The sequence below is a fragment of the Buteo buteo genome, chromosome 7 (genome assembly GCF_964188355.1).
Source record: "Buteo buteo chromosome 7, bButBut1.hap1.1, whole genome shotgun sequence".
NCBI classification, from domain to species: Eukaryota; Metazoa; Chordata; class Aves; order Accipitriformes; family Accipitridae; genus Buteo; species Buteo buteo.
This window is the reverse complement of record NC_134177.1, coordinates 5,003,063-5,013,975: the sequence shown is the minus strand read 5'-3', so window position 1 is coordinate 5,013,975 and position 10,913 is coordinate 5,003,063.

Here is a 10,913-nt window from a genome sequence, read left to right as displayed (position 1 = left end):
GGTTCAGATGTTACATTGGATATTTGGGATGCTTTTAGTTCATGCAGAAAAACAAACAGAATCTGTGAACTCATCTACCTGACAGCTGTTTAAGGAGCTGGTGAGGGTTCAGCGACAGTATAAAAAAGTTTGCTGGCAATACTTCTTCTTGCACAGATGTTTTGGGTCTTCTCCTATGCTAAGAAAAACGTGGCTAGCTCTTGGTAGCTCTGTAGAGAATCGTTAATAATCTATGATCTTTCTAACCTGTATTTCCATGGGTGTTTTTAAGGAGAGGGATGTGTATTAACATGGATTACTGGGTTTACGACTCTGGACGTTCTGGTCCTCCATAGTTGATCGTGATTACTTGTTAGATGCTTCGTGCAAAAGGGTTTCATTATGTCCGACCATTATGATGGCACTATACGCTTCGCTTGTATTTAGGGATTAAAAGAATAATAATAAAGTGACTAGAGTCTGTACCAGTAAGCCCCCCATCAGTTAGACTGGGTGTCTGGAGATAGCAGCCCTGGAGCTATTAGCTTAGCCTGCCAGTGGGTTTGCTGCAGGGTAGTGTTTTAGCAGCACTTCTCCAGGATGAAGAGTTTATAGTGCTGTTGGGCTCAAGTTGCTTTGGGCTGCAGGTGCAATTCCACCCTTAGGCAATCTAGTTTGTTGTTCAACTTTCTTTTCCACTGAAAGGTATTTGGAGGACTGTCTCTCTGCCAGCGTAGCTGTGGAGGGTGGTCACCAGAAGCGGTCAGGCATGGTGTAAGGGGTCTGTGGCTCCTGGGAATGGTTGGCCCTAGCAAGCGGTGTTGGGCTGTATTAAGAGGTTATGATTTTGCACTGAGCAGGGAAGGTAATTTTGCTCAGGTAGGTTGGTACAGAGATTTCCATAATAGACTGCCTGTAACTTTTTAGGGTTGTCAATATGGAAGTTTTCTGCTAATTTGGGGTACAGTCTCTAACTTGGCAACACTGCTGTTATAGAGCAGTTCAACTGTGGGTCTTACTTTGATTAGGTCTTAGCGACAGGACAGATCTACAATAACTCTCTCTCCCCTAAAATTTTTTGCAATGCTTTCTGGCTGTGATGACTGTATGAATATCCAGCAGCACTCCCTTACATGTCCATATAGACATGGTTACATTTCAGCGACTGCCACCTCAGTTAACTTTTAACAGATTACCTAGATACAGCTTTGCTCAAAAAGTTCCATAAGAGCTGTTGCCTAGTGGCTTATTTACTTCACTTTCAGGCAGGTTTCGAGCTCTGCTGTTGAAACCTCTTACAAGTACCCGAGACAGCAAATTCAGCTTCCATCCAAGCTGCATCTACACATCTCTGTGTTGTAGTAGCTGTATCCTAAAGTGCCGGTGATTGGAGAGGTACACCTGGTAATGAATTGAACTGTCTTATAGCTGGTGTTTGGGTAAGAGCAGAACGACACCGTCACTGGAAATGGTCTTTAATTTTTTTTTTTCCCTGTTCACCAATGCAACCACAAAAGCAATGTGTTTTTTCTGTAAGCAGTGTCTGTTATCTGCAGACGATGTGGTTTTCTCTTGCCTCAGAAAAACATCATTAGCTCATGCTACAGCAGCTTGCGCTTTTGTTTTTTGATACTTTCAGTTTATCAGCCAAAAATGAGGATTAGCATGCATAATCTAGTGGATCACATGAAGGCCAAGCACAAAGTTAGCCAAAATCACAATGTATCCTATGTAGCCTTCCCTCACAGCTGTTAAAAGGAGAGCTAATACCTTCCTTATCTCAGGGACTGAGGTAACAGGGGCCTATCACCTTGGGATCTGTGTCCTGCTGTGCATCCCGGAGTATACTAATCTCCGTATTTAGCTCTTCTTTCATATGCATTTATGAAAGAGCTTTGCACAGATGGGTAAGAGCTTTTATCCACATTTCTTGGTGGTTTAGTGTAGTTACATCAGGAGGAGTAATTATTTCTATCAGCAAGATTGTGACAGCCACCACATATTATGGAAATTTTCTTCATTGAAACTTTAAAATTTTTTTCCTTTTGTTTGATTCTCATAGTAGCACAAAGAATAGTTTAGAAATATAATTGCAATCTCTAGAAGAAATATAACCAGACTGGCTATGAAGCTGAATCACATTAGAGCACTGGGAATAGAGCCACCTATAAAAGAAAAAGAGCAGAGAGAAAATCACAGCTTGAGCAGTTGTCGTTTGTCAAGGAAGGGGAATCTGTGCTGAACCACCACCAACCGGCCACCCAGGAGAAAAGTCATCTTGACAGTGATGGTTTGTAGCCTGCCAGTGTTGGAAAACTCACAAGGTAGTTCTTTAGCAGCAATGATTACTTCATTGTCGAGCACATGCTGTATAGTTATGCTGCTTAACTGCATTTGTCTAACACATCTTACCTTGTATGGCCTTGGGTTAACCAGTGGTGCAGAGTGCTAATACATTTAAACTCTCAGTTAAGACCTTGAACAATCAACAAAACCTTTCCTAAACTCAAGGGTTTGACTTGTAAAACATCTGTGCTTTGCTGCCAAACAATAAACCTGGCTGCTTGTAAGGAATTGCAAATGAGATATTGATACAGTTATAATGTTCTCAAGAAAATCTTTGTAAAGGTTCAAGTTACTTTATTTAATGAAAGCATTAATTCATGACACAAATCTTTTAATGCCTCACCCTTTCTTAACATTGTGCTCACTGAATCGCAGTTATGTATATTACACTTTCAGATATTTTTATATTTTCCTTTCTTGGCTTTGCATACATGTACTCTGTAGTAACATATAATAACTGCCTGCAGAAAGTATTAATAATATTTTGTATTTCTATGTCTAGTAATAATAGACTGTTCTAAATTTTTTTGCTAGTTGAACCTTGTAAAAGTCTTGTGAGAAATCCGAATTAGAGTTTCACCGGATTGAGACATACACAAGTCAACTTTTGAACCCTGTTCTTCACATATGCTTTATGAACCTAAAACTTTTAGATTGACTAATGCTCACTGACCCAACAAGTCATGTCAGCATGTCTTTCTTACCTCTGCACTGTGAAGAAATCTAAAAGTCATATAAGTTTTTTTTTTTTAAATATGAGATAAATGTAAACCTGCAGCAATATGCGATATAAAAATATGTGTGCGTTCATATTCCAGTATTGCTGCGGTACAAAAATATTAGTCCAAGACATCCCAGAAATAAGTGTAGATCATCTTAACTGCAAATGAGAGCCTTGCATTTAAAAACAAAGCATATTTTAGATTGGAAAAGAGAAATGTAACCTTCTGACATTTGAGACTGGGATAATTATCTTTTATTAGTATTTAATTGTAGTGCATGAGTGTAGAGCTATTACCTAGAACTAATTACTAGTTAAAAACAGAGGTATGATTTGTTGAATGCTTTTATATCTGCAAATTCAAAATAATTGGCTTATCTATGAAAATATGCATTTGCCTATGGAGTAGAATAGAACTTAAATGTTTCCCCCTTAATTTTAGTAAGTACTAGTTTAAACATTATTTAAACATTGTTAGATACTTTCTTGCAAAATCTCGAGTGCATCATCAAATCCTTAATGTGGAAAAGGCTCCGCTGAAAGGGTGGCCTCTGTATTTATGTCCATGTAAGGAATTACAAGAAAGCTTTCAAATTAATAAAATCCTTACTGATTTTGATCATCCTGGAATCATTTAGGCCATGAGATACAGCTGGTGAGGAGCACTTTTATTGTGTTTCATGTTTCCACCACTCTCTTCAAGAACTCTCTAATGCCAAGATGGAAGGAGAGAATTTTGTCCCCCCTAGACACAGAGTGGACGTTTCAACCCTGATAATTGATGGAGAACTTCATAGAAAAGGACAGTTCATGTAGTGCTGTCCCAGCTGCTGCTATTTCTGCCGTTATTGGTTCATCCTCACTGTTTTTGTAATTGCTATAGGGACGTTGTGTCTGTAAGAGGGAAAGGTGAACAAATTTGTTGTGAGAGGTAGGGAGGTGATCTGATAGCAGCTCATAGACTTTTGGATTGTGCTATGGGAGTTTGGGACCATTGGGAAGAGATGGTATTACAGGGTTAGAGCATACATGTTATGTATGATAATCATACATGTTACGTATCCCAAGAAGCAAGACCAGAGATGCGGGGTTTGTAGGAAGAGGTAGTTATTTTTTAATTAGAATGGCTGACATGATTGAAAAAGTGATGAGTTTTGAGCTTTGTGTTCTTTTGTCTGGTCCTGAGAGCAGATTGGTTCTTTTCCATCAACATCAGGTTTTCTTAAAAAAAAAAAAAAAAAAAAAAGAGAGAGAGAGAAAAAAAATCTTCTGATAATTTTAAACTCTTTTTTTTTCCTCAAAGAACTTTATTTTGTGAGACCTAAATGGGGACAATAGGAAAATTTATTTCTATGTGTGATGATAGAGCTTGATTTATTTAGAGTGAATTACAAGAATCTGAAATCCTGTACCTGATCTGAAATGGTATCATGGTATAGCTTATCCAATTTTCAAACTGTAAATTAACAGTTGAATTAATCACTGCATCATGTAATTACTTTAGGAGTTGTCATCTTACCTCCACGAAGCGCTGAGCCCTCGCCTTAGACAAGTTTGGTGATAGTTCCCATTATGATCATCCGTTTTCTTTGTCTTTGCAGCTGTCTAGACTGAAAGTGTAGCAGCAGGGAACAGAGGGAGGAGGACTGGTGGAAAGAGGTGACAGTGGCATTTCTCTCTGAAACAGTCGCCTTTTGTGTCAGATGCACAAAGCCATGTGTTCAAGCTGCAGTCACCTCCCTACACATCAAGGCAAACAGCTCATGTTTGACATTTTCTTGGTCAAGTTTGTGCCCTTCACCAGACTTGCGATGCTTAGTTCTGCGTAAGGACTTCTGCGCTGTCTTAGGTATGTTGGGTCTGACTTTTTTTCCTTTTGAGGCAGAGGTTGGAGGAGGGAGGGGGCGAGTGGCTGCATCTCTGAACTTCATTACAAATGGCACAAATTGCTGGCTTGGGTTCTTCTCTTGCCACTGTTGCATGTGTTGGTGAGTAGAAAAAACATTTATTTTGGTGCCATCTGGGGACTTGGAATCACATCAATGTCACTGAACTGAGTCAAAACTGGTTTTAAGATACTCTTAACTCAGGCAGAAGCCACTGCACTGTCATTGTTGTTCATACCTTTAAGGCCGTTTCAGACTTTTTTTTTTTTTTAATCAAAATGTTTTATATTAAGAAATACTTAAAAATAAGGCTTTTCATCTAGAGAGTAAGTAGTAACATTTAAGAGCTCTTAACTGCTCTCAACTGCAGTATGTGAAATTGAAACAGAGCTTGACCGAATTGAGCTGACAGTAGTCAAGAAAAGTGATGTGATGCCCAGAAAGCCATGGGGCTGGCCAAGATACTCATTTCTGCAGCAGGTGAGTGGGAGGAAATGAGTTTCAATGAACAAAGACACCTTTAAAGATGCCTCCTTGACATTAAACCAAAGCAGCATTTTACTGTTAAGTCCCTGAAGTCCTCTGAAAGAAAATTTGCCTGAAACATCTATGGAAATTGGCAGGATATGACCAAGAATAAGATTCATCAATTTGATATTGCAGTGTAAATGACATTGATTTGCAGCATTCTTACACTGATAAAAGACAAAAATGAGAAGGAAAAAGGAAAAATTACTCTTAAGAACTACGTTTTCTCATATTTAGTTGTGATCACTTGTGACAAAGGAAATGAGTGTTTTCATTTCTGGAAATTATTCTAGATAAAGATGAAGTGGTGGAAAATGTGTGTTCAAAGGCTGTATCAATGCTTTCACTACTGGCACTTTTTTTTCTTTCAGCCATTCATTACAGGCCAATAAACTAGGAGCACAGGGAAATTTAAGCAGAAAGGAATGGCAAGTCAATAACAGGTAGCGTGTATTGTTCACATGATTTAACGCAAAAACCTCTGTTATGGAGTATTTCATGGGCAGAACTTGGTGAGTATCTTGCATCATACAGTTTGTATTTTAAACAGCTAGCAGAACTACTATGCTACCATTCAGAAAGTAGAAAACTACCACTGTGCAAAAGTGGAAAATACCTGCTATTGTGCTGATGGAGCTGTCAGGGGACTCTTGCTGGAAAAAATAGCTATGAGCTTGGTTCAGTTGAAATCGGTGAAGTTAAGCTGACATAAACTGGAGAAAAACAATTGTGAATTCAGTCTCGAGTATTTCATAGAAAATGTTAAGGGTTGTGAGAGGTATGTGTTTTCAGGTAAGCATTTAATATTTTATACAGTGACTTTTAGTATTGGTGTCACCACTAATAAAAGTATCATAAAAGAGAATTCTGCTTGTGTCTGCTTTCTTATTTTAACCTATTGAACATTTAATTATTTCTTGTAAAATTGCTTAGCTTTGACAGTTACTCTTACACCGGAATAAGCTTCAGTTGACGGTTGCTTAGGACAGAGAGGTTAAGACCTGTCAAAAAAGTAAGTGATATAGACATGAATCTTTTTTGGGTAGGAAAGGAATTGAATATGGGTACTCTTGTGCCTCTGACTACCCTAACTACTGAGCAGCCAAATAAATGGAAGATAATATTTTGTCCCTCAGCTTCTTTTTTTTTTTTTTCTCCTTTTTTTTTTTTTTTTTTTTTCCTAGCTGAGGAAAAATAATACTAGTTGGTTAGGTTGTTATGAGGTCTTTATGCTAGGGACCTCAACAGATATGGCAAGTTAGGGACCTTGATGGATAGAGCAAGAAAATGGTGATATTTGTTTTTTGGATGGGTTTGATTTTTTGTTTGTGAGGTTTTTTTTGGTTTTGTTTTGTTTCGTTTTGTTTTTGTTTTTTTTTTTTTAACCTGTTGCCTTTGTCGTTTCATGAATTTATCCAAGTGACACCAGAAATTCAGTGTATTTAAAATCTAGCCTTTTGAAATATAAGTATCATTAAAAGTCATTTTTAAAATTAAGGCAAACTCTTTTGAAAAATTTACCCTGGGACAAGTGTCAAGAAAAAATTAAGCTTTGCAGGCAAAGTGTGCTGAGATGCACAGTCATTTTGGGAAACACTTTTCTTTGGTAGCACAGAAAATGCAGACACAGAGATAACAGTTGATTGCTTTTCACTGTGGAATAAAGTATAGGTTTTTGAATTCCTTGGTAGTTACTAGCTTCATTAAAGATTTTTAGTGAGCAAACGCAGCTAACAGTGCTTTGATTCTTAGTTAAGTGGAAGTTATTAAAACAGTTGTCTGAAGTTTTTGTAAAAAACAAAAGATGTAAATAATTGAGGTTTTATATAAGTTAGGAGTAGTAAGTGTAGGAAAATATTCTATCTTAATAATAGGCTTAACAAGGGAAGGCAATAAATCATTTCTAATTACTAGTCTTGTCGATTATATGTTTCCTCATTCTAATCTTCCAAATTGCATCCTAAGCTCAGACTTCTTTGTAAATGAGATTGCTTTTCTTCTTCTTCCGTTTTGTAGGATGTGTCACATTGCAGAAAGACATGCATGTCCATCAAAATCACTTTCCTGCCTTTTGGATCCCTATCAACATTTTGTTGAAAAAGAGGGAGGACTTTCTACAGCCATCTGGAATATTGCTGTTGTATGGCTGGCTTCAGTTCTTTTAGGGGAAAAAAAATGGGCAAAATGGATTCTTGGTGTGGTCAGTCTAACGAATTAAATGTTGATTACTTTTGTGTGTCTGTTTGGTTTAAAGTCTGTTATTCAGATTCCATATTTAAAAAGAGAATTATTGAAACATTAAATCTCTGAGGATGATGGAGGAAAACCTGAGGTAGAGCTGCTGAAAGATGCATCTCCTTCTGTCGTTTTAGGAAAGCACGTGGTACACAAAGCTAAGTAAATACTGGTAACTTTCTTTTCCTGAAAATTAAATTGAGTCTTTGGTTTTTACCTAGCCCTAGGGGCTAGTAAATAAGTAGTGAAAGAGAGCTTGGGATCTCTGTTTTACTCCTTCCAGTGTGTGTTCCACAATACTTACTTTGCTGGTGTCTCTGAACACGCTGGGCAGCAAGGATAAAAATGCTCAGCGATCCAGCATATTCGGAAACTGTATGGCTGAGAAGTAGGGTATGTAGCTAAAATCAAATGGTCTTATGATTTTTGCTTCTTGTCTAACTGCTATGTTGTCACTTGAGCTCAGCATACTGATGAAAAAAAAAGAAAAGAAAAATCCCCCAAACACTTAAGGCAGTACTGTGCTGTGGAACAATATTTCTGAGTCACACTGCTTTCTTAGTGCTTCTCTGAGGGCTACAGATTGTATACGTACACCCAGGAGTTTACAAAAAGCATGTTTTAGTTTTAAAGTGTATGCAATGTGATACCTTTACATTTCTCAGAGTTGTTTACTGCTAAATTGGCAGAAAGTTTGGCCCAGTAGTATGTATAATTACAAGAAGAAACAAAAGCCCTGTTTTTGCAACCCTGGCCCCTGTAGGCAGTCACTTGCTGACATAACTGGTCATTTAAGTGAAGTAATTACCCGTCCCCTGACCCACAGAGGCTGCGCGTGGGAGCGCGGGGCTGCGGCTCTCGCCCAGACCTTGCCAACCCTGACGGGAGCTGCAGGACTGCGGACACCTGGTCCTCAGGAACTGCGCTGGGACCAGAAGCTGGTTTCACATGAGTCATTGTACAGCCGTCAGAGCGGTAATGACTTCTGGTTTTAATTATGTGGTTTAAAATCGCGGGGTTGTTCTCTGCAGCTGTTGGCGTTCGCTATCTTTTGACAGTTGTAGATTTAGACAGTCCATTCGTAGTCTGTTCTCCCAGGATGGGGACCTTACCGGTGGCTGCAGGAGGCTGCTGTTGGCAGTTTTTCTGACTACACGGCGGTTTAGTGTTATGAGAACCGAATGGCCGTCACTTTCGCACTGAGCTTAAATTTTTTTTTGTCTGGTCTTGTTCATGAAGTTCACATATCTATGTGCAGCTCAGGAAAATGAGTCTGGAACACCCATAACAGCTGCACTGCAGTACCCTGGAGCTGTACGTGGGAACCCAGTATATATTTGCTACCGCACATGCCATATATTCCTTTAAAAGATGATTTTTTCGGGATTAATGCAGTGGCCAGGCTTTAGTGTGTTGTGCAACCACATGGGTATCGGAGATTAAGTTTGATGGTTGGTTTCTGTTCCTTTCAGAGACCTGCTCTGGCAAGAGATGGAAGCACTAGCGAGGCAGCACACCAGACGCTGGGGGAAAGAGCAACTTGCTCACAGTTGATGATACCTCTGGCCAGCACCCAGAATGGTACTGATGAGCTTGGTAAGAGCTGTCTCCAACCCTGCCCAGCTGTGGAGATGGCTGTTGTGTCCGGCCTTAAGGGAAGGAAAAAGTAAAGAGTGGAAAATTAGAATGTCATGCAGGATAATTGGTCCTGAACTAGGTTTAATTTTTTTTTTTTTTTTTTTTTAATTAAGGGTTTAGGTTAGCACAAGAAGAAGACAGTAAGAGAATAACAATGTCTCATGACCTGCCGGTGATTTAGGGAATATACTTTGCGAACTGTGAAATTATAGGTAAAACACAGATTGATTTACTTATTTTTGTGCAATAGATTGCATCTATCTGTGGTGTAGTGGCTTAATAGATATTAAAATCAGAGATTTGGGGGTTTTATTTTATTGATTTCACCTAATTTATGTTTTTAAATCAGAAATGGGATCAAGTTTCTGGGGAAAAAATGATCTTGAGAAGGTTCTTATAAAGAGGTTTAAAGAAGCTAGAGGTATGATGGGAGAAGCTGGGAACCACAGCATGTGATGTGTTAGGGTAATCAGAAATATTTGAGTGAAGGATTTGCAAAGCTTTTTAAAAATCTCTCTCCTTTTCGTATTTAAGAGAACTATTATGCACATCTTCAGCTCTGACTTTGTTCACACGACTGGCTTAATGCAGCTCATAATAGTGCTGAAGGAAAGTATTTGCAGCAACATTTCTGAAGTATTTTGTCATTGATATGATGTAAGTCTCCAGCCACACCAATAAAACCCAATATAATCCGTTGAAATATTTGCCATTTGTCCTCCAAGCTACTATGACTAAATGTATTTAACAGCCTGGTATAAATATAACAGGTAAAGCCTGTAATATGGGCAGGTGTAGATAGTATGAGGATACCGAGGATTTAACATTGTCTTCGTTTATCCTATTCTATGCTCAATATTCAAAGCACTGTTTTAGAAGGAGTTTTAGCCTTTGTATTAGATGTAATAGTATGGAATTGCATTGGTTGACCAGGGATAATCCGAAGCAGCAGCTGCTTTTTTTTTTTTTTTTTCCCCTAGACATCTCACCCATTACTCTAAGTCTCATTATCTTGTAACCAAATAGTATATTTTAAAGAGCAGCAGTGTTTTACAATAAGGCATTCTTAAGAACATGGGCCCACAAACAAATTACCATAAAGTAAGGAAAGGTGGAAATTTACTGACCGTGTGTATTGGTTGCTTTGTTTTAACAGCCTCCGGGCAGAATCTTACCCCTTGTAGTGTAGAAGCAGTAAACTGCTTCTTTTATTGTATTGAGGGTATGTAAGGGCATGAGGGTAGTAAAGTGGAATAGTTGGGATTAGTTCTTACTGTGACTTACCTTCTGGAATCTCTGCTGTTTGCTTGTTCTTGATGGTAGTTTCTCTTCTACCAAGTTTTGGTAGGGTCTGCACTAAAACACATGTGAATAGCAGTCCAAAAGTCAGTAATAATTTTTTCTATACAAAGACCCACACAGTAACATGGACTAGGTGTTTAAGGGAGATATCTTTGGGCAGCGTTTCTAATGACTATGGAAAGTTGCATTTCTTTAACTCACATGAGTGTTTGTGACTAGAGTTCATGTTGCTTCAGGGAGCAGAGAAGGAAATAGGTTGTGAAAAGTCAGTGGTTATG